This window comes from Ailuropoda melanoleuca, chromosome 1 (assembly GCF_002007445.2).
Source record: "Ailuropoda melanoleuca isolate Jingjing chromosome 1, ASM200744v2, whole genome shotgun sequence".
NCBI classification, from domain to species: Eukaryota; Metazoa; Chordata; class Mammalia; order Carnivora; family Ursidae; genus Ailuropoda; species Ailuropoda melanoleuca.
Window position 1 is genome coordinate 67,987,314 of NC_048218.1, and position 24,759 is coordinate 68,012,072.

At 43.1% G+C, this 24,759-nt stretch overlaps 1 long non-coding RNA gene across 2 annotated transcripts; it reads left to right on the plus strand.

The window, feature by feature from the left end:
* The first annotated feature begins 5,136 nt into the window (after positions 1–5,136).
* LOC117802150 lies at positions 5,137–13,071 on the plus strand. Of its 2 annotated transcripts, XR_004625201.1 has the most exons (4): positions 5,137–5,450; positions 9,124–9,573; positions 11,784–12,493; positions 12,688–13,071. It is a non-coding gene; the product is annotated as an uncharacterized LOC117802150 (long non-coding RNA). The 2 variants fall into 2 exon arrangements; XR_004625196.1 differs by lacking the exon at positions 11,784–12,493 and having other exon boundaries at positions 12,685–13,071.
* The last annotated feature ends 11,688 nt before the right edge of the window (positions 13,072–24,759 follow it).

Consider the following 24,759-nt stretch of genomic DNA (forward strand, 5'->3'; position numbering starts at 1 on the left):
CCAGGCTTTGCGTCACTTCCTGTCTCACGTAGACCGAAGAGGTGCCTTGGAAATAGACTGCCGGGGGCGAGGGGTGCGCACGCACCGGGACAAGAACCCTCCGCTAGTGGGCGAGGCGGGGCGGGGAGGGGCGGGGCGTGGCGGGACAGAAAAGGCGCCGAGACTGCAGGTGCCGAGAGGAGCGGTGGCATCCGCGCACTGGCTTGGTCCCCGCCTCCTTCCGCTGCAGCGCGCGCGGGCCGCAGCCCTGCTACCCAGATCCCTCAGTCTAACCTTGACCGACCTCCAGGCCCTGCAGTGCAAAGGCAAATGGTGTTGGCATTTACTCCGAAATGTTGGATACATACACGGAAATAATTCCTTAAAGTGTATGTCCTTGTTGGACTATTAGGTAGCCACTAACGCCATATTGTAGTATTTTGCAGCCTCAGAAATGTTTAGGATAAGCAAAAAGGAAAAAAGTTAAAAGTGAAATGCAAATTTGTACTTAAGATGTGTAAAAGCTATACATGGACCAAGACTAGCACAGTGCTTTGCATAATGTTTAATGCAAGAAGAAATGAAAGGGAAAATAGAAACAAGTGAGATTTATTAGGGGGATAGAATTGTAGATGAACTTCTATGTTCATTGCTCTTATTATTACAGAGGTGTGCAGTGTGTAACAAAGAAAATAGGATTCTTGTCACTTTTTAAACTCTTACCAACATCCACACCCTCTCCCAGCCTTTAGGCGGTAATACACAGTCCAGGGAGGGAGATTAGAAGAGTTTACAAACAGCTACAAAGCGAGAAAAGGAGCAGGGCCATAAAAGGGTTGCAGATAAAGCACTTTCCAGGGCAGAGCCCCGAGGGACGCAGGACAGTCCTTTAAAATGCAAATCCATTTCCTGGCTTCGAGCTCCGACCCTTTCCCCTATTCTGCGATATATTAGAGGAAATAACACGGGGTTTGCACACCGCCCTTCATTTTGGCCCCGTTCTTTAAAATCTCCCCCCAGGGAGAAATATTTTTCAATCTTATAAGCAGGAGCTTCGCTGCATCTTAGTGGATCTACACAGGAAAAAGTGAATTCGAGGAATGGGTTGTATATGAATTAGCTGTGGAGGGGCCTCCTTGAAATTCAGACAATGGGCTGGCTGAATCTCTTCCTTTCCTTGACTGCTGAGATCTTAAACAATGCTAGAATCCAGGTGAAAATCTTACAACCATATGAAGAAATGGGTTCAGGAGTCTGCAGTCAGGAGGGAACCTATGAAAATCCAAATTAAAAAATTTACATTCACTGGTGCAGCCACTGTAGAAAACAGTATGGGGATTCCTCAAAAATTAAAAATAGAACTACATTAGGGCCCAGTAATGGTACTACTGGTATTTACCAAAAACTACAAAAACATTAATTCAAAGGGATACATGCACCCCTATGTTTATTGCAGCATTATTTACAATAGCCAAATTACGGAAGCAGCCCAAGTGTCCACTGATAGATAAATGGCTAAAGATGGGGTGTATATATACAATAGAATATTTTTCAGCCATAAAGAGTGAACTCTTGCCATTTACAACACGGATAGAGCCAGAGGGTATAATGCTAAGCAAAATAAGTCAGAGAAAGACAAATACCAGCTGATCTCACTCATACGTGGAATTTAAAATACAAAAGGAATGAGCAAAAGGAAAGAGAGAGACAAACCAAGACTCTTAACTATAGATAACGAACTGAACGAACTGATGATTGTTTACCAGAGGGGAAGTGGGGTAGGTGGGCAGGGTATGGGGATTAAAGAGTACACGCACCATGATGGAAAAAATGAAATTAAAAAAAAGGTAACATGAGAAAAAGTTTACAGTCACTAAAATGAAACAATAAAGAAGACACTACTTAAAAGTCAATGATATTTTTAATTTCATACCTCTTATTAGTAGTAACGGACACAATGTAATTAAATTCCCTTCCCTATCCCTTTCTCCGTAGAAGCTTTGCAAGATCTCCCCTCTTCTGCAATTTCAAGTAGATGAATGTAAATTTCTCTTGCTTTTTTGCAGAATCTATACATACTGAGAGGCAATTCTGCTTTGTCTGGTATTATATACAAATGTTCAAATATTTTATTTTTTTAACCTGATCTTCATTGTTGTCATTGTTGTTGCCATTATTACATAGCACTATCACCCACTTCTGGAGACCCAATAATTTGGATGCTTACAATGAAATAAGTTTTTGGTAACTAACCTTTATTTAAACTATCTGGCAAACTGAAATGGCTATTACTCAAGTTCCAACCTTCTTCAGACTGTTACAGAAAACTCACACTGGAACGAAAATTCTTGCAGCTTGGGGGAAGGAAAATTTTTTCCTCTTTCCTTCTAGGTTCTTTGGTTCTATAAAACAGATTAACCGGAGAAAAACAGGTGTAATTACAGGTATATGGGAGCCCCATAAGAATATGAGACCCAAGGACAAGTTGGACAATTGATGCTCCTATGCCATCCAGAGCTAAGGAATGGGATAGGGGTCTGGGGCTTTAAAAGGGAGGAGGGTAATTCGCAGGACTATAAGAAGAGCGGATGTTTAGAAGTGAAATGTTTGCCCTGCCATACAGATGGGTCATTCAGACTAAACTTATCTCTGGTAATAACTCTTACTCTGGGAAAGACCCCCAGTTGAGACTTCATGGTAGTTAGGGGAGGGGCAGTTTTTCTCTTGAGGCTGCAGGTCACAACTGCCTTCAGCTCAAAATAATCCACATGCCCAAATAGTATATTTTGGGGTGACATATTCTGCTCCCCTTCATGTATTTCCAAAAGGTACACAGAAATTTTTTTAAGTCATGTATATCAGAATTTTGCATGAAGGAAACAGGAGGTTGGACAGGAATGTACAATGTACTTAAAAAAAAAAAGAAAAGAAAAGCCCTTGAAGTCTGGGGGGAAAGAGCACAGCGTCAAGGAACAGGATTTCTCAATTTTCATGAGCCTGGGTTACCATCACTAAAATGGGACTGAGGCGCCTGGGTGGCTCAATTGGTTAAGTGACCGACTCTTGATTTCTGCTGAGGTAGTGATCTCAGGGTTGTGGGATCAGCCCCATGTCAGACTCCGCAATCAGCAGGGAGTCTACTTCTCTCTCTCCCTCTGCCCCTCCCCCGGGGATTAAATGAGATTGAAAATACCTGCCTTGCAGATTTTCTGTGGTTTTAAATGCAATAAGACAGTTGCAGGCTCCTAAAAACACACAGTAAACTGGCACATAGTAGGCTTCGGTCAGCATTGGTTGAGTCAGCCTGGGTGGGATGGAGCGTCAGGCAGGAAAGTAACATGGAAGATATCTGCAGACCAGCGGAGGATTTTAGGTTAATGAAGAGGAAGAAATAAGGCCTTCACCCTAGGAGAATGGCTTGCCTGAAGACTCTGAAGTGAGAATGAGCCTGTGGCATGCCAGAGCTAATGGATCCTACACTACAGCTAATTCAGGGGAATTACTGGCGGAAGAAGGGGTACAAGGGTCATCAGTTGGAAACCGCCCCCCCTTTCCCTTTTTTCTTCACCTGGAGATGGAAGCCGAAGTTTTGCTATTTGGTAAAGGAGAAATTGCAGGAAAAAACAAACCAGAAAAGCCATCCCAGCCTAGAAGTCAGCAACTGGCGTCAGAGCATTTACCAATTGTGATGCAGAAACATGGGCTTAATGGCTCCATGCCTCAGTTTCCCCATTGGCCACATGAAGATAGCACCCTTTTATTTGCCTCATCCGTGAATGAAAAAGTAGGAAAGTTCCTTAAGCCACACAAGTTACACAAATATAAGGTGCTGCTAGTTCAGAGCCCAAGCCAAGTGAGTAAATGTGGCCAGAGGGGGAGAAGTCTGGAAAAGTCTAGGTAACTATTGCTTGGGAAAAGAAAATTGTCTTTAAAGGCTTTCAGTGCCTTGATTTCAGAAAAAAAAAAAGAAAAGGCTCATTATTGATAATGGCTGAGAAGAAAAGGTAATTAATTGCCATCATTAACATTTATTGTAGTTGTGATGTGTGCCAGGCAAAGGCGTGTAGGCAGATATGAAACAAAACTATATCCCTGAAAAGATAAGGTAGCTGGGGAAACAATTTATACTTGAAGGACAGAGAACAAGGATGCAAATGTTAAATACAAGCAAAACTAAAAGCAAGTTAGGGTCAGTGACAGACAAATGTCCAGACCTGAAAAGATACGTAAGGCTTTGGTGTATCCACTAGGGCACACCTGTGGTTCTCTAAATCCTGGTCCAAATTATATGCCTATTTAGATTCTAGTTAATCCTTATGCTTAATTGGTTTTTAATAACCTATTTTTAATGTAAAAGTACAATTGGATGTACACATTCTCCTCTAACTCAGGCACATCTATGCAAGAGGGAACTTAGGTTGCTTGGCCCATAAGATCAAAGTCAAAACATATACCTCTCACCTTAGTGACAGACCAGGATCCTAGGAAGGAAAAAAAAAAAAAAGGTGAGTAGGGGCGGGTGGAAGGCACTGTAAACCCAAACCTACAAGATGATGCAAATTGGAGGTGAGAGGTTTTTAGTTTTAGTATTTTGTTCCTTCCATTTAAAAACATTGATCTGTTTATGTTATGTATATTTTGTCCCAATTAAAAAAAAACACATTAATATGCCAACTCAGTAATAGAAGATCCAGAACCATTTGCTCTTTCTGGGGTCCTATCTATGGTCCAACTGCTAAATGGGGTCTTTTAGGGTCAAATATTTTTGACAGCACTTGGTAAAACATCCATTTTACTTCACAATTCGGTATACGTGTATGTATATCTGTGTGTGTGTATTCACATGAAACAAGAGTTTCATGAAATAGTATCTTCGTTATGTGCAAAACGCTTTGGAATTTTCCATTTAATTTTTTAAAATGCTGATTTCAACCCATGAAATTGATTTCTCAGGGGGCTGTGACCTGTGTTGGAAAACTGCAGTTGGAGGCCCTCTCCTGTCTCAGAACACAAGGCTTGTTAGGGAACAGGACAAATGACTTGCTCAAAGTTAAATTTCAACTCCCAAGGTTTCTCCCTGTTACTTTGCCCACTGTTTCAACTTTCTACCACCCTACACTTCAGCAAATATTGATTGAGGTTTTATGAGTTGGGAGGGAGAGTTAGAAAACACAGATAACATCTCTTCAAATGCTTTCAAATCCTGGCACACACTTCGGTCAATTGCAGCAGAGCTCGCCTGTCACATAGTAGGTCCTCACGGCAACCACCACAGAAGCCACTCGAACCTACATTCGACTCTGACCGCAACTCCTATTTGACAAACCCTATCCATTTTCTTTACCTTGGAATCCTAAGCCTAGGGCGATCACTTTAGGACCAGAATCGTAAAATAAAAATGTGGACCTCTGCACATTGGAACAGGATGCATTCCACCGAATGGAGGTGGACTGTCAGCTCGCGTATTTGAGGTTGGTACTATTTTTGCATTTTCCTTTGCATTTTTTTTTGTCTTTAAAAATGTACTTGGGAACCTTCAGTTTCCTGTCTTAATACTGCTGACTAAATTTTTTTGTTTGTTTCCCTTTACTAAAAGGAAGCTTATACAGGAGAACATGGAACAAGGGCAATATCCAGGTTAATATGGAAGGGTTTGCCCCTATTTTATAGCAAGTGGCAAAAGTTACTCAGAGCAAGGAAAGAATTAATTAATATTTAAATCGATTATAAGGACATTTATGCCATTGAGTACAATGGTCTTGGTTGGAGTTTTGAGCAGGACATGAGGTTCTATTTCATTGCATCTGGACAAAAGAGAACTTTGACTTTGGAAGGAACTTTAACTCTTACACCATCCCTGGCCTATAATAGATGTTCAGTAAATTTACGTTGAATTCACTGAACAAAACCCCTCTACTTCACCCTACCAATTGCTTATCTAGCTTCTCCTTAACCTTTCATATGAGAGCAAACTAACACTTCCCAAAGCAGAGAGCTTTGAATAGTTCGAAGGTTAGAAAGCTTTTCCTTGTATTAAACTGAAGTCTTTCTCCCTCTACTTTATAAATTTGTTACTGCTTGAAGATTGCACTCGTGTCCACAGCTGTCTTCCCTTCTTTGACTAAATACGCTCATCCCTTCTAAGGACTACGACAGGACACATTTCCACATCTTCCCACCCACTGGTCACTTTTGGAAGAGTGGTTTGCCCAATCTAGTTGGAACAGGGTCACATTCTTCTGTTCTACAAATGCCATCTGTCTGCCACCCCATTCACTACCCTAACAGTCACTGCACATTGTCAACTCATGTTGAACTTTCAACAGGGCTCAGTGGGAACAGATTGTCCATTGGAGCAGAGAGACTTGAGTTCAAAATCTAGTTTTGCCATGTACTAGCTCATTGTACTAGTAGGCCATAATTCCATGGATAATGTGATATCCAGATATCGTTGCAGTCTGATACACTGTGCATGGACTGTGTCCCAGTTTACCACCAGTCTAGCTAGCTCGTGATGGAAAAGAGTCTTACCTACTTGGCTGGGAACACCCTTACCCTTAGCACTAAATGGTGACAGAAGATAACAGCTAAGATTTACTGAGCATCTACGGATGCTGGGAACAGTATTAGTTCATGTAATCCCCACAACAATCCTTAAAAATAAGAATTAATATTATCCCCATTTTCCATGTATGAAAATTGGCATTATACAGAAGTTAAAGAATTTGCCCCAGGTCATATGGCCAATAAGTGGTAATAACCAGAATTCAAATCTAGGCAACCCCCACTCTGCTATCATGGCACAGACTTACACATGGCATGGCAGAATCTTTACTAAAAGAGGTTCAGAGGGGCACCTGGGTGGCTCAGTCAGTTAAGTGTCTGCCTTCAGCTCGGGTGCGGGGACCCTGCTTCTCCCCTCTCCCCTGCTTGTGTTCTCTCTCTCTCGCTTCTCCCTCTGCCTGTCACTCCTCCTGCTTGAGCTCTCTCTCTGTGTCAAATAAATAAATAAAATCTTAAAATAAAATAAAATAATGTAATATAATGAAATAAAATAAAAAAGGGTAAGACGGACAATTTTAGAAGATCCAGTTTGGGGGGATCCATTTATTTTTCATTTCAGCTTTAATTGCTTTTCAAAATTTGGATTTATATTCGGGTTGAGGAAGAAATCTCAGATATTCTGAACATGAGATTTTGTTGTATGACTGATGCTCCAGACAGTCAGGTACGTGTTTAACAGAACTACAGTGTGCTCGTATTGTCCTTCCAAGACCCTGGTTTGTCCTGTTCTTTTCTTTCCTTCTTTCTTTCTTTCTTTCTTTCTTTCTTTCTTTCTTTCTTTCTTTCTTTCTTCCTTCTTCCTTCCTGCCTTGTTAAAATTTTATTTATTCATTTGACAGAGAGAGAGTGCACAAACAGCAGAGGGAGAGGGAGAAGCAGGCTCCCTGCTGAGCAGGGAGCCCCATGAGATGCGGGGCTCAGTACCAGGACCCTGGGATCATGACCTGAGCAGAAGGCAGACACTAAACCAACTGAGCCACCCTGATGCCCTGACCCTGGTTTCTTTAAATTTTCCCAACCTATACTACCTTGGATAAGAAGAGTTATTGAATTAAAAGAATTACATTAACTTTGTTTCCAAAATATCAGTGAGTCAGTTTAGTTTTTTTTATTTTCATCTTCCTCCTTTCAACATCTGTAGTTTGCAAATCTTTCACGTGTATTTGAGTTTCTCTTCCTCTAGGATGTACAGCTGGCATCTTAAACAATAATACTTCTGATAGACTGCATGCCATACAGCCAAACATTGCCTAAATGGAGGACTTTTTTAAAAAGGCTAAAAAGAGGCCTCTGAGAGAACACCATGGCATGCTGGGTGGCTGCTGACGTAAACAGGGGAAATGAACATATGTGTAAAGAAAGCACTTGAAATCAGACGATTAAATCTAAATCCCAAGTCAGCAAATCCAGTGTTCAGGAAAAATGCCATATCATCAGAAACTTTTTGGTTTCTTCAGCTTAATAGACACAAGTAGACAAGTGTGCCCTTGGTTTGGAAAATGATTCTGCCAAAGTTTTTATTTCTCGTACACGGAAATGTGGTTAAGGAGGCAACCTTTTGGTGGTTATAATAAGGTTAGTCGGGAGAAAGGCAGGCAGGGACAAGGGGTCCCTTGTCCTAAGAGGAAACTACCGTTAAAAGGAAAAAGACCCCATCCTGTTATTCTAGGCTTCACTCAGTGCCCCAGCTTTAAGTCTTCCTATTGGGAGAACTTACATACAGTTTGAATGTGACAGAAAGGAGGGGAATGGTCTTGGGCGTCCTAACCTAGACCCAGGGGCCAGCTCAACAGCCAGTGGGATATTTAAACAAAGAACTTGATTGGGTGGCCTGCTGGGTGGCTGCTTGTTGGGTTTCCACCTATGAAACACCACCCGGAAAGGAGCCTTCCATCCTTCCCTCCCTCCCCCCATATGTAGATGACAAAAACCTGATTGAGTGACAGGCGCCAGGAGGGTTAATCAGATTAAAACAGTTCACACGCAGAACCCATAAAAACCCCTCAATTAAATGCCAAATTTAAGCCCTCTGGGGTCCCCTCCCTCTTCGGGAGCTTTGTACCATTGCTTCATAAACTTTGCTTTGCTGCCCACCACTCTTTGTCAGGTCTACCTTTTCATTCTTTCAAGTGGCATGACCAAGAGCCACAGGTACTAAAGGAAAAGAAAGCCTCCAACAGTTACATCTGTGAGGGCTGGCCTGGCTTCCCCAGTTCATCTCACACAGTCTCCGAAATGGCAGGGAAGCTGTGTCCCCCCAGCCGGCGTTCTGGACCTAGATTCCCATGTGTCTCTCAGTCTACTAACATTCACTGGGCTCAGACCCTGTCGGGGGGCTGGGCTGGGTGCTTACACTGTGTCACCGGATCTCAGCCTCCCAACTGTCCTGTATTTTATTTTTAAGTAATCTCTACACCCAACGCAGGGCTCAAACTCACCACCCCAAGATCAAGAGTTGCATGTTCCGTGGACTGAGCCAGCCAGGCGCCCAAAGTGCCACAATTTTTAAATGGCATAGCCTAGCTTGAGATCTTTAAGGTCTTCTAATTTTTTAAATAATTTTATTTATTTATTTGACAGGAGAAAGAGAGCACAAGCAGGGGAAGCAGCAGAGGGAGAGGGAGAAGAAGACTCCCCGCTGAGCAGGGAGCCTGATGAGGGGCTCGATCCCAGGACCCTGGGATCATGACCTGAGCTGAAGGCAGCCGCTTAACTGAGCCACACAGGCACCCCTAAAAGACCCCAAAATATAAAGACAAGCTCACTAGGTAACATGTGTCTGGGATAACTATCTCTCAGAAGGCTTCCAGAAGTTACCTATGCTACAGTGAGATTTTGAATTTGCTTAACTGATGACATGAAGGTCCAAGGCCCACAACCAGATAAGCAGAAAGCAGCCACGCTAAAATGCAGTCATGAGAAACCACCTCTAAACTTCCGAAGATGACTGCTTCTGAGACTGGATTCAAACAAAGCAGCATTTGAAGGGCCCCACTGGCTTGCGTAATGAAGTCAACGCAGGACTCAAAGGTAAGCGATGGCAGCAGAGAGCTCCAGAGGCAAAGAGAACCCCGGGAACAGGAGGCATTCCTGTGGAGCCCAGGGCTGTCCGCATTTCAGGCGGAGATCCAAGGTCCTGCCTTGACTTTATTAAGGGAAAGGCAGGTTCCCTGCAGGTGCTGAGATGAATCATACTGAAGTGAATTTTGAGATCCATGCTGAGCCTAGACTCTAGCCTGGGGTTTCTTAAACTTTAAAGCGCTTACGAGTCTCCAGGGGGTCTTTTAAAATGCAGATTCTGACTCAGAAGGTCCCAGTGGGGGCCTGGTACTTGATTGTGTATTTCTAACAAGCTCCCTGGTGATGCCCAGGCTGCTGGGATTCAGAGCACGTTTCCGTAGATTGTAGAGGAAAGAGAGGTTTTCATTAGTCGCTTCTCCAGCACGCCCCGCAGGCAGGGCACGCTGTGTGGCCAGCTGGCTTGAAAGTGGTTTCTGCTTGGCAGCTATTTCTCTGTCACTGTAGTGGCCTGTATTTTACAAAGCTTGTCAGTGGACAAGGGCAATTCCTGGGCCTATCACAGCTTAAATAAAACAGCCCTTAAGACCATTCAGCTCCTTTGCGGGGACTCCACCATGGCCAAACAACCCATTCATCCTAATTCTTTTTTTTTTTTTAAAGATTTTTTATTTATTTATTCGACAGAGATAGAGACAGCCAGCGAGAGAGGGAACACAAGCAGGGGGAGTGGGAGAGGAAGAAGCAGGCTCATAGCGGAGGAGCCTGATGTGGGGCTCGATCCCATAACACCGGGATCACGCCCTGAGCCAAAGGCAGACGCTTAACCGCTGGGCCACCCAGGCGCCCCCCCATTCATCCTAATTCTTGAGTGCACACTAGACGTCAGTGTGAAGATTCAACCTTGCCAGCTCTACATGAATTAATAAAAAGGCCTGGTGAATCCGTGTTTTGTGCCTTTGGGTAGCAGATTTCCTCACGCCCACAGGTGAACTGATAAAATTGAGTTTCTGAAACTGAATTAGAGGAAAGACCTGTTGGGAACCTCACTGCGTACTCCAGGGAAGAGCAGCTGGATAGCCAGGCCCTGCACACTCCCTGGGGAGCCTCCCTCTCCTGCAGACCCAGCCAGGGCTGGAGCAAGGGTAGGATTTTTTGAAAATGATCCAACACCACCATGAATCCCCCCACCCCCTTCAAACAAACTAACAAAACTCTTACTGAGAAACTAAAGGGAGACAAAACGAAATCGCTCCTCCCTGCTCCCCTCCAGCCCATTCACACACTCACAAGGTGAAACAGAACCACAGAGTGTGCATTTGGAAACCTAATTTTGGAGTTTAGTTAAAGGTTGGCTGGAGTGGGGCGCCAGGCTTGACCTGCTTCCTCTTCTTCACCTCTAGGAGGAGGAAGAGGGAGGTGGCTTCGGACAAGGACACTCACCCCTGGAACGGCGGAGGGCTGGTCCGGGCACAGTGCAGGTGGCCCTGTTGGCCCTTGCCTGGGAATGGGCTCTCAAGACTGACTATCCTTTCTGCCCGGGGTAGCCTGGTCCCGAGTCATCCCTCGCCCACCAACACCCTCAGAGACTGAGCCCACAGACTCTGCTTCAGCCTGTCTGGACATCCCTATGCAGTTAGCTCCTGGAAAGCCAGCCCTTGCCCTGACCCATTTCTCTCTGGCTACGTAGCACAGCCACTGGGCTGGGTCATAAATAGCCCTAACCCAGTATCCCGCCTGAGTGGCAAGGGGCACACACAGATCTGGGCTTGTCTGCATGGTATCCACTCCCTCTGCAAGAAAGACGACTACTTAATCCTGCTTCTTCTTTCTTTCCTCCTCCCTCCCTCTCTTTTCTTTCTTTTCTTTCTTTTTCTTTCTTTCTTTCTTTCTTTCTTTCTTTCTTTCTTTCTTTCTTTCTTTCTTCTTTTTTTGTAATATTATTTATTTGAGAGAGAGAGTGAGAGAGAGAGAGAGACCACAAGTGGGGAGAGCATCAGAGAGAGAGGGAGAAGCAGACTCCCCACTGAGCAGGGAGCCTGACGTAGGGCTCAATCCCGGAACTCTGGGATCATGACCTGAGCTGAAGGTAGATGCCTAACCGACTGAGCCACCCAGGCGCCGTCCTCATCCTGTTTCTAAGCCTGAGCCTGCTTTGGGGCCACCTGTCAAGTCCCTACTCCCTGTCTGATGGATACTTCTGATTTTCCACGTGTTCACAGGATACAGAGAAGCAGTCTGTCAATGAGTGAACCTTCGTGGGTTCGTGTTCCCATTCATCTCACCTTATTTATGGCGTATTTAATGAATGTTCATGGAGGATCTACTGTGGGTCAGGTGCTGTGCCAAGCCCTGGTGACAAACGGCTGCCTCAGAACGCTTCCCTTGAGTTCTTTCTGATCCCTTATCCATCTTCCAGAAGCCTTTTCTTCCACGTCTACAGTATCAAAAACCTTTGTAACATTACAAGAAGCATCCTTGTTTCATATTTGGATACCACCTAAAACAGACAGATGGCCAGTACGAGGAAGTGCTTCGTCATTATCTAAATTCTAAGAAGTTTTATCAAAACGAGCTGGGCAATAGATACGCAAATGCCGTGACTTACCTGAGAGAAAGCACGTGAGGAGTGGAAGGCCAGGCACCCACGTGCTCCCTTCTGGAGCTCTACAATGAGATTCCTTCTGCTCACTGTACAAACGCCGAACTGTGCGCTCTCTCTCTAAGTGCCAGGTCTTAATTCCCACGGGCCTGCGGACACCTGCACCGGATAACCCACGCACATTCGAGCTGTGCGCAAGAGAACCTAGCATCCTCCTCCCTGAAGCTGCTGCCCCTGCCCCGTGTCTTCCCTGCTCAGGGTCACTGTGTTTTACAGATTTCAGGGCCACTTCTGACCGTTGCGGGGATTCTCCCCAGAGCCACCTGTCGGGTACGTGGTACGTGTTTATTGAACGGAGCTTTGGCATCCATTTGTTCCTGGGCTCAGACGAAACCAGCTTGTTCATCAGATAACTTCCCCAAACCAGTTGCCCTGAATTAGAGATTATCACAAAAATGGGTGTTGCTGGTAATTCGCACAGAACAGAGCCCAGCATCTCCGTCTTTGTTTCTGTTTTTCAGCAGAGCTCGCTTTTGGGAGAGTTTCAGGTTTCCACAAGGAAGGAAAGGAGATACCGACACATCCTGCTTCGAAACTTCAGCCTGTCACCCCAAATCCCTGTCCTGGAGGAAGAGGAAGGATTTCACGTTGGCCAGGCTCCACGATACTTGGCCTGTGTTGAATGATGGTTTCTCTCAGCCAAGTACCAGGCTGAGCTGTGAGGAGGAGGCTGAGACACACCGAACATGTTCTGGAAGTATGTTGATTTGTATGTAAGTGCATAGAAAACGAGGGAGATGCATCACACTAACAGGTAATAATAGGGGAAACGGAGTGTGGAGGCTAGGCAGGAACCCTGTACTGTCTTCACCATGTTTCTGTGAATCCAAAACTGTTCTAAAAAATAAAGTCTAGGGGCGCCTGGGTGGCTTACTCTGTGAAGCATCCGACTCTTGGTCTCAGCTTGGGTCCTTTTTTTTTTTTAAGATTTAATTTATTTATCAGAGAGAGAAAAGGAATGGGGGTGGGGGGCAAAGGGAGAAACAGACTTCCCACTAAGCAGGGATCCCAATGTGGGGCTCAATCCCAGGACCCCAAGATCATGACCCAAGTCCAAGGCATATGCTTAACCAACTGAACCACCCAGAGACCCTAGGATCCCAGCTTGGTTCATGAGTTCAAACCCCAAGTTGGGCTCCATGATGGACATGGAGCATACTTTAAATAAATAAATAAATAAATAAATAAATAAATAAAATAAAGTCTATTTGAAAACAAAAAAGATTAGAAAAAAAAACAAATGAAAAAGCAGATTGTTAAAAGTTCAGGAGTTGCATAATAAATGCAAAAGCTGAAATTCAAAGTAAGATGTACTTGCCAGGGAGCTGTTAGACTAGGGCTTCTGGGGGTTCAGAGGAGGGGAGACTAGCCAGGGGCATCCAGTGGGGCTCCTGGAAGAAATGAGGCCTGGGAAATCCCGAAGGTTTGATCTGCGCAGGCTGAGAGCAGTTTGATACCCCAGCATAGAAGGTGTTCAAGAGCCCACAGAACAAAAGAAGGTACCTTGGAACCAAACAATCCCAGACTGGAATCTCAACTTGAGCAAAGTGTCTTCAAGCTACTTGTCTCTAAGTATCTTAAATTCTCAAAACTTCAATCATCTCTTATCTGTAAAACGTGAATAATAGTGCTCACCTCACAGATTTATTTATTGATTATTATTATTTTTAAAAGATTTCATTTATTTGTCAGAGAGAGAAAGAGAGCACAAGCAGGGGGAGCAGCAGGCAGAGGGAGAAACAGTCTTCCCGCTGAGCAGGGAGCCCGATGCGGGGGCTCAATCCCAGGACCCCAGGATCATGACCTGAGCCGAGGGCAGATGCTTAACCCACCGAGCCGCCCAGGCGCCCCTCGCTTCACAGGTTTAAATGAGATAATGAGGTAAAGTGTTTAGGACGGGCGTGGGCACCTTAGAAGAGCTTTTAGCATGTTAGCTGTTGCTGATGCTGCTGTCAAAACTTGAGATCGGAATCACTTCTAAACTAATGGAAGCCCTGGACTCTTCTCCCAAAGCTTCTCACTCTCAGCTTTCCATTCAGGTCAGACCCCAATTTTGCTCTCCCCTCCTGACTTTCTAGACTGACTTCCTGTGTCTTTCTTCTTTTCTACCCCTTCCATTTCAAGCCAAGGGTGCTCTCCACCATGGGGATGGCCCACCTCCTCCATGGGTTCCTTCCCTGTTCCCCAGGTAAGTTCTTATGCTTTTGTCTCTCCCCATCACTGATCATCCTGACTCCCTTCCCCCAAATTTGTCCTAGTACCTGTCGGCTACTCTAGATACCATATTTATTTGCCCCTGTTATCTTAAGATTCATCTCTAGTTGGAATTCAAAGATAATAAGAAAGGGACCATCTTATCCTAAGACATTCAACCCAAATGTATACTTCTTCTATGATAAACAACAAAATCAAAAGGGATATATAAAGCTTTTTTTTTTTGAGAAATATATTATCTGTAGTCCCCTATAGCATGGTACCATCAGGATTATTGGGAAGTGGTGCAAAATATATATGGCCTGGGGGAAATCTCACACGAGAGGTTGAGATTATCAGTTTAGTGAGGAAAGAACTTTTCCTTTCCATGACTATAGCCCTTTACTGTTAGCAGAAGGAGATATCCTTGGACATCTGGTGTTTATAAGGTTAGCCATTGGCCAAGAGATTGATACAATTAATCCAAGGGTCCGTATCTCCCTGCCAGGCACACCCTGACTTTCATGCGGTTTCCCACGGCTTTCAATCCATCAAAGCAGTAAAGAGCAAGATTAACAAAGGGCCATAAATTTGGATTTGGAGTCATTTTAGCTGAAAAGTCCTCTGTTACGGTGTATAACAATTCTCATTCAGTGCTGGCAGGAATGCAAAATGGTAGAGTCACTCTGGAAGACAGATTGGCAGTTTCTTATAAAGTTAAATATAGTCTGGGGCACCTGGGTGGCTCAGTCAGGTAAGCCTCTGCCTTTGGCTCAGGCCATGATCCCAGGGTCCTGGGATGGAGCCCCGTGTCTGGCTCCCTGCTCAGCAGGGAGTCTGCTTCTCCCTTCCCCTTCTCTTGCTCTCTTGTGCTCTCTCTCCCTCTCAAATAATTAATCAAAATCTTAAAAATAAAAAAAGCTAAATGGTCTTACCATCGATCCAGCAATCATACTCCTAGGCATCTACTAAACAGATTTGAAAACTTATGTACACAAAAATCAACACATGAATGTTTAGAGTGGATTTACTCATAATCTACAAAAACTGTAAACAACCAAGGTAGTACTCAAAAGGTGAAAGTATGAAAAAACACTGTATGGAAGGTATGAAAAAAAAACTGTATACAATGGAATACTACTTGGCAATAAAAAGGAATGAGCTATTAATTCATACAACAGCATAGAAAATATTGTTAAATGAAATGCATATTGCTAAGTGAAAAGAGCCAATCTTAAAAGGCTATTCCATTTATGTAACATTCTGAAAAAGGTAAAATTATAGAAATGGAAAATATATCAGTGGTTACCAGGGGTTTGGGGAAAGAAGAAGGAAGGTTGAATAGGTGAACTACATTTAGGGCAGTTAAACTATTCTGTATGTTACATGAGACTATGCATTTTTCAAACCCATAGAACTTTACAGCACAAGGAGACAGCCTTAATATATCCAAATTAAAAAAATTAGGTCAGGGAAATCCCAGAGTAGAATGTAGACTATGATAAAAGAATCTAACTGTTATTAAAATATATGGTATAAGTTAACTGAAGAGAGCGGATGCTTACCTCAGTGACTTTGAAAATAAGTGGAGATTGTAAGACTAAAGGCAAAAGGAACTGTACATAAGCACTGTACTCTAACTGGTAAAGTTATTTCCCATGGGGATATGGGTTAACAATTCTGAAACCACCATACACATATACTGGGATTGAACAAATAAGAAAATGGGTGGCAGATAACTGGAGCCAAATTTATCACTCTTGGAGTGTGATGCTACAGATAAACAAGGGGAGGGACTAGAATGAATCACGTGCTACTAGATTGAAGTTGGAGACATCATTATGAACCTGTGTTTAGCTCTATTTAGATATAGATGTATATAATATAGTAACAATTATGATTGTATGATTTGCACAGATTAGTATACACATATCAAAACAATAAGGTCAACCAAACCAAAATTAGTCCTTTGAAGAAGATTGGCAAGAATGACAAAATTTTATCTAAACTGACCAAATTAAAAAAGAGAAAAAACTCACTCAAAATATGAAAGTCAGGAATAAGATAACATCACTACCAACATTACAGAAATAAAAAAGATTATCAAGCAATACTGGGAGTAACTATATGCCAACAAATTAGACAATTTAGATGAAATGGACAAATTCCTAGAAAAACACAAACTACTGAAACTGAGAGAAGAAATAGAAAATCTAAATAAACTTAACAACAAGAGATTGATTAGTAATTTTAAAACTTCCCACAAATAAAAGCTCAGGCCTAGATAGCTTCACAGGTGAATTCTAACAAATATGTAAAGAATAATGAATAACAATTCTTCACAAACTCTTCCAAAAAATAAAAGTGGAAGGAACACTTACCAACTCACTCTATGAGGCTTGTATTACCCTGATACCAGAACCAAAGACTTTACAAGAAAAAAACAGATCAATATTTCATGACTATAGATGTAAAAATTCTCAACAAAATACTTGAAAACTGAAATCACCAACTTGTAAAAAGGATTCTACACCAGCACCAAGCAGGATTTATCCCAGGAGTGCAAGGTGTCATAACAACTGAAAATCAATTAATATAATATACCCTAACAATATAATAAAGACCAAACCCACGTGATCATCTCAATAGATGCAGAAAAAGCATTTGACAAAATCCACCATACTTTCATTATAAAAACACTCAACAAACTAAAAGAAACTACCTCAATCCGATAAACAACATTTACAAAAAAACCCACAGCTAACATCAGACTTAGTGGTGAAACACTGAATACTTTCCCCTAAGATCAGGAACAAGAAAAAGACGTCCACTCTCACTACTTCTTTCAACATTATGCTGGAGGTTCCACCTAATGCAATTAGGCAAGAAAAAACAAATAAAAAGTATCCAGATTGAAGAGGAGGAAGTGAAACTATCTCTATTTGCAGATAATATGATTTTATATGTAGAAAATCCTAATGAATCCACTAAAAAAAACTACTAGTATATACATGTACATTTCTTAGTTCTGTCCACTGAAAGGGCCCAGAAGCAACAACACCCAGGTACATTGAGCACACCCGGTACCCAGATTTTGGCTTCTAATACCATTCCTCAATAAAAAGAAACTAGGCTTCTTGGAGAAATAGCTGGGGCAGGGAATATACAACATAAATATGGAGCATTTCCTAGTGCCAGAAAGTAAGAAAGTGCTCAAAGAAAAACCTACAAGGATATGTCCATGGCACATGAGCCAACTGAAGGAGCTCCCAATAGCCAAAGCTGGAATGATGTAACAACAAAATAGTATAATACTGGATTATAACTCAAAGTATAAAATAAATACCCATGAGATCCTACTACTGATATCAACAAACTATTGACTAAATAAATAAGTAGAAAAAAAGGACAAATCTCCTATACAGAAGAATTCCAGACAATATATGTGGATGTGATTTCAGTAAGGAGTTGGAGTGTAACTTCCTACCCCTGAAGTATAGGCTGTGCGTTGTGACTTTCTTTCAAAGAATACAGTATGAAAGGGCAGGAAAAAAGAAAACTCTACAAACAATACCTCAACTAGGTGATCAAGGTCAGCATCCACAGTGATAAGTCATGTTGATAGTACCTTGACGTGATGTGATAAAATGGCACTTTACTTCTGTGGTTTTCCTCCCCAAAACCCATAACCCCAATCTAATCATGAGGAAAACATCAGATAAATGCCAAATGAAAGATATTCTACAAAATACTTAACCAGGACTCTTCAACACTGTCAAGTTCACCAAAAACAAGAAAACTCTGAGAAACTCTTATGTTCTAGAATAGCCTGATAAGACATGGTCACTACATGTATCCTGGATGAAATCCTAGAACAGAAGTGGAACATACATGAAAATGAAGAAAGCTAAATTCAGTATGGACTTCAGTTAAGTCATGTATCAGGGTGCCTGGCTGGCTCAGTTGGTGGAACACAAGACTCTTGATCTTCAGATTGTGAATTCAAGACCCACATAGGGCATAAAGCTCACTTATACAAAATAATGTATCAACGTTGGTTCATTAGTTGTGATAAATGGTACATTTATGTACCACAATGTTCCACAGCAATGTAACAGTAGGAGAAACTGGTGTGAGCTATATGGGAACTCTCTGTATTATTATTGTAACTTTTCTATAAATAAAAAATATATATTTTAAAGTAAAACATTTATTTAAGAAAACATATATGGGGGGCACCTGGTGGCTCAGTCAGTTGGGCATCTGCCTTCAGCTCAGGTCATGATCTCAGGGTCCTGGGATCGAGCCCCGTGTCTGGCTCCTTGATCAGTGGGGAGTTTGCTTCTCCCTCTCCCTCTGCTCCTCCCCCACCCCCCACTCATGCTCTCTCTCTCTCAAATAAATAAATGAAATTTTTAAAAATAAATAAAAATAAATAAAAAATTATAGATGGGTGAAGGAGGAGCAAAAGGTATAAACTTGTAGTTATAAAATACACGAGTCCTGGGGATATAATGTGCAGCATGATGACGATAGTTCATAATAATAATTTGAAAGTTGTTCAAAAAAATACACCACAAATGTGTATATACACATAGTTGTTGATAAGGAATAGAAGAAAAAAAGACCAAAAAGTTAGTGGGAGGTAATTTTTTAAACTTTTTTTCTTTTTCATTAAATGTTTCTTAATGAATGTGTATTACTTTGAACATTTAAAAAACTGTCATTTGTCCCAGCTTTATTGAGGTATAGCTGACAATTCGAAATTGTGTATATTTAGGGAGTACAATTTGATATGCATACACACTGTGAAATGTTCACTGCAATAAAGCTACCTAACGTATCTCTCTCCCCTCCCATAGTTACATTGTCTCCTATGATCTACCTTCTTAGCAAATCTCAAGTATATGAAACGATCTTATGAACTGTAGCCCCGTTGCCGTACTTTAGATCTCCAGGGCTTATTCATCTTGCAGAACTGAAATTCTGTGCCCCTTGAGCAACATCTTCCTGTTTCCCTCTCCCACCACATTTTTTTTTAACCATGAAAAAAGAAAATGATTATTTAATTAAAAACCGACTCTGGCTTTTTCACTTCCATATTCGGCCTGCCTCTATTACATAATGAGGCATATCTTTCTCTTACGCTGATCACAATGCAGAAAATAGATTTGTGCGAATAGCTAACTCATGCTTAGCACGTATAATGTGGCACGCCCTGTGCATCGTGTCAGTCGGTTCTCATAACAGCCCAGTGAGGTGGGCACTTATGTAATCATCATGCCCATTGTACAGCTGAGAAAACTTAAGGTGGTTAGGAATTTGCCCAACTAGTAAGGTGTACAGCTAGAATTTGAATCCACGTCAACGGACTCCGGAGCCCAGGTTGGCCTGGTCTGTGGTGAACCTGAGGGCCGTCTGGTTGGCTGGTTGGCTGATACTCAAGGGTGATGGCGGAAGGGTAGGTTAGCGGGTCCGGTGCATCTCTGCCTGGCAACCACAGAGGCCACAGCCCCCTTGGGGGCTTCCTGGTCCTCCCCACACCCTCCTCCCCACGGCACAACCGCTGTTGAACTATGGAGCTGGGGTGGAAACTTTCCTTCCCTCCTCGGCAGAAAGCCCCCTTCTCCCACAGAGAGAGCGGGGAAGAGGAGCCGTCGCTGACAGGGTCTCTGCATCGCACAACATTCACCGGTGTGGGTAGGACTCCCTGGAGCTGTGCCACTTGCAGGTCTGGTGGCTGGTAGCCCTGTCTGTGAGGTAAGACAGGGACTGCGGTCTCAGGCAAGCTGGGATGGGCCCAGGCTCCCCAGCCGCGGAATCACCCCGTGCCCCGCCTGTGGGTGCAGCGGCAGCTTCCCCGTGGCGACGGGGCTAAGCCCAAGACCCCGGGCGGCCCGACTCAGGACCGCCCTGGAAAGAGCTGGGAGAGCAGTCCCGTTCGGGAACCCTCATAAGCGCTGTGAAGGCCAATTTCACAATGATGCGAAACAGAAGCCAGAGCTCTGCCTGGGGACCACACTGCTGTGCTCTCAAGCCTTCACTAAGTTCTTCAGCCTCATGCCACTGCCTTCGTTGAGGGACAATAATGAAAAGCCACGTGAAACTCGGTATGGATTGAGCTTATCGTAGAAGCTATTAAGGAAGACAGCCTTCAACACATCACACACAATGTCTATCTTTTGGGGCTCTGGGAATTTTTCTAGGGCTTCAGTACCAGAAAAGGCTGACCTTCTGCTCAACTGGGTTGTTCTATTTTTGACAAAATTTTTGATTACTTCTTTTCTTTTTTCAACGGTAACGTAGCTATACTAAAGTGCACAGACCTGAAGTGTAGGACTTTAATGCTCATGCGCACTTGAACCTGTGTGATCAGGTCCCGCTTCGCAGCACACAACATTGCCAGCACCCGGGAACCTCCCACCCACCACCTCTCAGTCAGTACCCTTCCCACAAGCGTAACCACTCTTCTGACTTCTTTCATCGTGGGTTTGCTTTGACCGCAGAGGTGCTGCTGGGAATCTGGTGCCTGGTTGTGTTTCTTTCTCCGCTGTAGCCCTGGGAAGTCAGAGTCAATTCTGGGGCACTCTGCCAGTAACTGTGCGGGACAGCAGGGCGTGCATTTTTTAGATAGGGGCCCTACCCCTCTGGTTTTGTCTTATTTCCCTGTCATCCTCCATAGGACCAAATGGTTAAAACAACAGACTTGGAGCCAGTCCAATTTTCTGCATTGTGGTTCACCAACTGTGTGGCCTTAAGCCAGCTATTCGACCTCTTTGCGAGTCGCCTTTGAGCCAGCCTCTCCCCATCCCGCTGCCCTCCCTCCCTCCTCTGCAGGTAGTAATCCCAAGGGCATCTTCACCAAACTTCCTGTGTACAAGTCTCCCTCCCTGCAACAATTGTCCTCACCTATAAAATAATAGGACCTACTCCATAGGGTTGTTCTGAGGGTTAATAAATATGTAAAATAATTAGCCCTGTACACAGCCTAGAGTAGGACGAAATAAATGATAGCTCATATAGTAATTTAAAAGTTGTATTTACCTTCATGGCTACCTCAAATCCTCTTTGGGAATGATACAGGGGTAAAACAAGCATAAAGATAAAACTCTTAGGTAGTCCAGACTTTCCCCATGCAACTATGGGGGGCATTCTTTTCCCATCAAAAACACACAGAGGTAGTGGAAATGTAATCAGAAGGGTGCTTGGTAGAATGGATTTAGGACAAGGGAAATCTTTCTCTGGAGATTACCTATGACTGAAGAAACCTGCCTCATGTCCTCCTCTTGGAAAGGGTCACTCAGCTCCAGAAGCTTCTCATGTAGGACTGGCTGAGGCCTTTGGTCCATCTGTGGCCCAGGCCAACCTCTCCCAACCCTGCTGCCCTCCCCCCTCTGCAGGTGGTAGTTGTGAAGACATCTTTAATGGCCTGCTGTATGCAAATCTTCCTCTTAGTCTTCTTCCCAAACACCCTTCCTGTGACAGTTGTATGGTTTGATTATTAAGTGGCCCCCTCTTTGACAGCCTCATGTGTTTGTCTCCACAGTGGGCATGTACCCTGCTGGTTCCCCTGATAGGACACCGTGTCCTCCAGACCCGGTAATCTGTAGAAAATGATCAAAGCTAGAGACGGGGAGAAAATATAAAAGTCCTAATGTTTCCTCCACTCCTACCCAAATGAAAAAAAATTTTTTAATAATCCCACAAACCACCGAAGAGGAACAATCCAAATCACACTTCTCAGAAGTATGCCATTAAAGTTGCTTCACTCTGTAAGGCTCCTTACAAAAACTGAGTTTTGGTTTTCGCCCTGATGTCTCAAGTTAAGCAAAAAGGAAAAACCCACTGGTTGTGCTGAGTAAGAAAAGGGACAAAAATCTTCAAGACTAATCAAAATTTTTAAAAATTTTTAAAAGATTTTTTCTTGTTTTTAAGTAATCTGTATACCCAACGTGGGGCTTGAACTCCTAACCCCACGGCCAAGAGTCATGTGCTCCACCTACTGAGCCAGCGAGGTGCCCCCACATTTTAAATTTTGATAATAATGAGTTCTTAATGGAGCCCTAACTGCAGGGATTTAAGGAAAGAGGGAAGCACGCAGGGGTCACATTCCAGCTTGCGAAATGAAGCTCACCCCCAGCAACACTGCGGGAATGAATGACCATCCCCCTGGGTAACTTGCAGGTCACTGATTCAGCTGCAGAGACTAGAAAGAATGCGTGTAAATCTATGGGGTTCGGGGATGACTATTCTACATGTCCGGGGAGGGTCCTCAGAAGTCCTTGACACAGTTTATAACTGTGTACACATAAAAACACCAACATGTCTTTCATTGTGTATTTTACCATTTTTGTGGGCCATAGTCATAATCACAGTAATTTAATTGGGCCACATTTTCTCCAGTGTGTATTATTGGGGTGCAGAGCAGATGCTGGTCAGTGGAGGAGTAGCCGAGAGAAGTTCTCTTCTCACTGGGAATGGCTCCGTTTCCTCTGGTCCTGTGGTCTACATGGCCAGTTTTAGCTCTCTTTATTTTTAGAGGGACGCGGTCTTAGGTCTGTTTTTTTCTTTAAAAAAGATTTTATTCACATATTTGAGAGAGAGAGAGAGAGAAAACAAACAGAGCATGAACAGGGGAGAGGGGCAGAGGGAGAGGCAGCCTGCCCACTGCACAGGGAGCCCAACATGGGGCTCGATCCCAGGACCCTGGGATCATGACCTGAGCTGAAGGCAGACTCTTAACCGACTAAGCCACCCAGGCATCTTGGTCTTGGGTCTGTTGACCAAGCTTGTCACGATAATCTGTTGTCAGATAAGAAATGTTCTGGGTTTCCAACTGACACTATGCATGATAGACACCAAGTTTCATGCATAAAACTACTTTAGTTATCAAGATCACATTGGTTTTATTTTGATATAACTTAATTTTATTATTTGCTTTGACTCTCACCAGAAGCAAATATTCGTTCACTCTTCCTGTATACGCTCCCGAATGTGCCTACTCCTTAGGTAGGAGAGCATATCAGCCATTCCTCGGCACTACAGACTTTATTAAATATCAAAATAAGCTTTCTTTTTCAAGAATTTATTGGTCAGCAGTGTCTCTACCTCAGTTTGTTTTTGTTGGTTATTTGAAAAAAAAAACCTTCAGATTTATGCCCATAATTATATTTATTTGCCCGCTTAGGAAGCAAGATCCTTAGCGCTCCTTCTCCATGTTATTCTTCCCCATAATGTACACATGCACGTACTGAGGTCCAGTGAGTTCCTTTGAAGAGGGGTAGTTGCTGGTACAAGATTTTGGAAATACTGTATTTGTTGGTAGAATTAATAGTTTCTACTTTTTCTCCCAGGGATGATTTTTAAATAATAGCATCATCTTACATAGATAAAGCAGGACTTGGGATTTAACGGGATGGAGCAAAGGTTGCAAACACAACCCAAGGATGGGTAAGACCGGAGGTCCCTGTTGAGAGAGGACCCTGGGGCTTCATGCTGAGACACTGCCTTGCTGTCACTTGGAATTTAATGCACTGCATTGATATTGTTTGTACTTTGTTTTAATGGTAACATTCCTAATGTCTGTCTATAAGGACCTCTGATGCATCCATAGCATGCATACTATACAACTATTTAAAAGAACAGGGTAGAGCTCTAAGCACTGATACCAAATCACATCCAAGATAGACTCAGTCAAAAAAGCAAGTTGCATCATGGTTGCCTTTGGGAGGGCAGGAAGTGGGGACAGTGGGAACTGACGGGAAAGGGGCATGAGGAAACCTTCTGGGGGATGGAAATGTTAATATCTCATTTTGAGTGGTGGTTACATGGATGTGGTCATTTGTGTTATAAAAGAAGAAATAAAAATATTTTTTCCTTACATATGCTTAAAAATAATTTCTGAAAGGACACATAAACTATTACAGATAACGATTAGCTCTGGGGAGTGGGTCAAGGTAGGAAAGAGGGAGAGAGAAATCTGTTTTCATTTTCTAGCCTTCTGTACTATTGGAGATGTTTTCTTCCCCTTTGTAAGTGCCATTTCTTTTGCATGAGGAGTCTGGCTGCAAAAGCCTCCCAGAAGCCTTTGCTGAAACCCTCACTGTAGTGACTTCATAATAAAAGGAATTTTTCATATTGGATGAGAAAGATCTCCTCTAACTACCTCCCTTCTACAAATTGAAACATAATGGACTATTGGCTTTGAGTAGTTTATCTAGAGTGGCAATGGTAGGTTTATGGTAAGCCGACTGTTTGGACTTAATGACCGAAACATGGCCCAATTGATCTTAACCATGCTTATCCCTAGGTTTGGAAGCTTCTAGCCACATGAAGCATTTAGT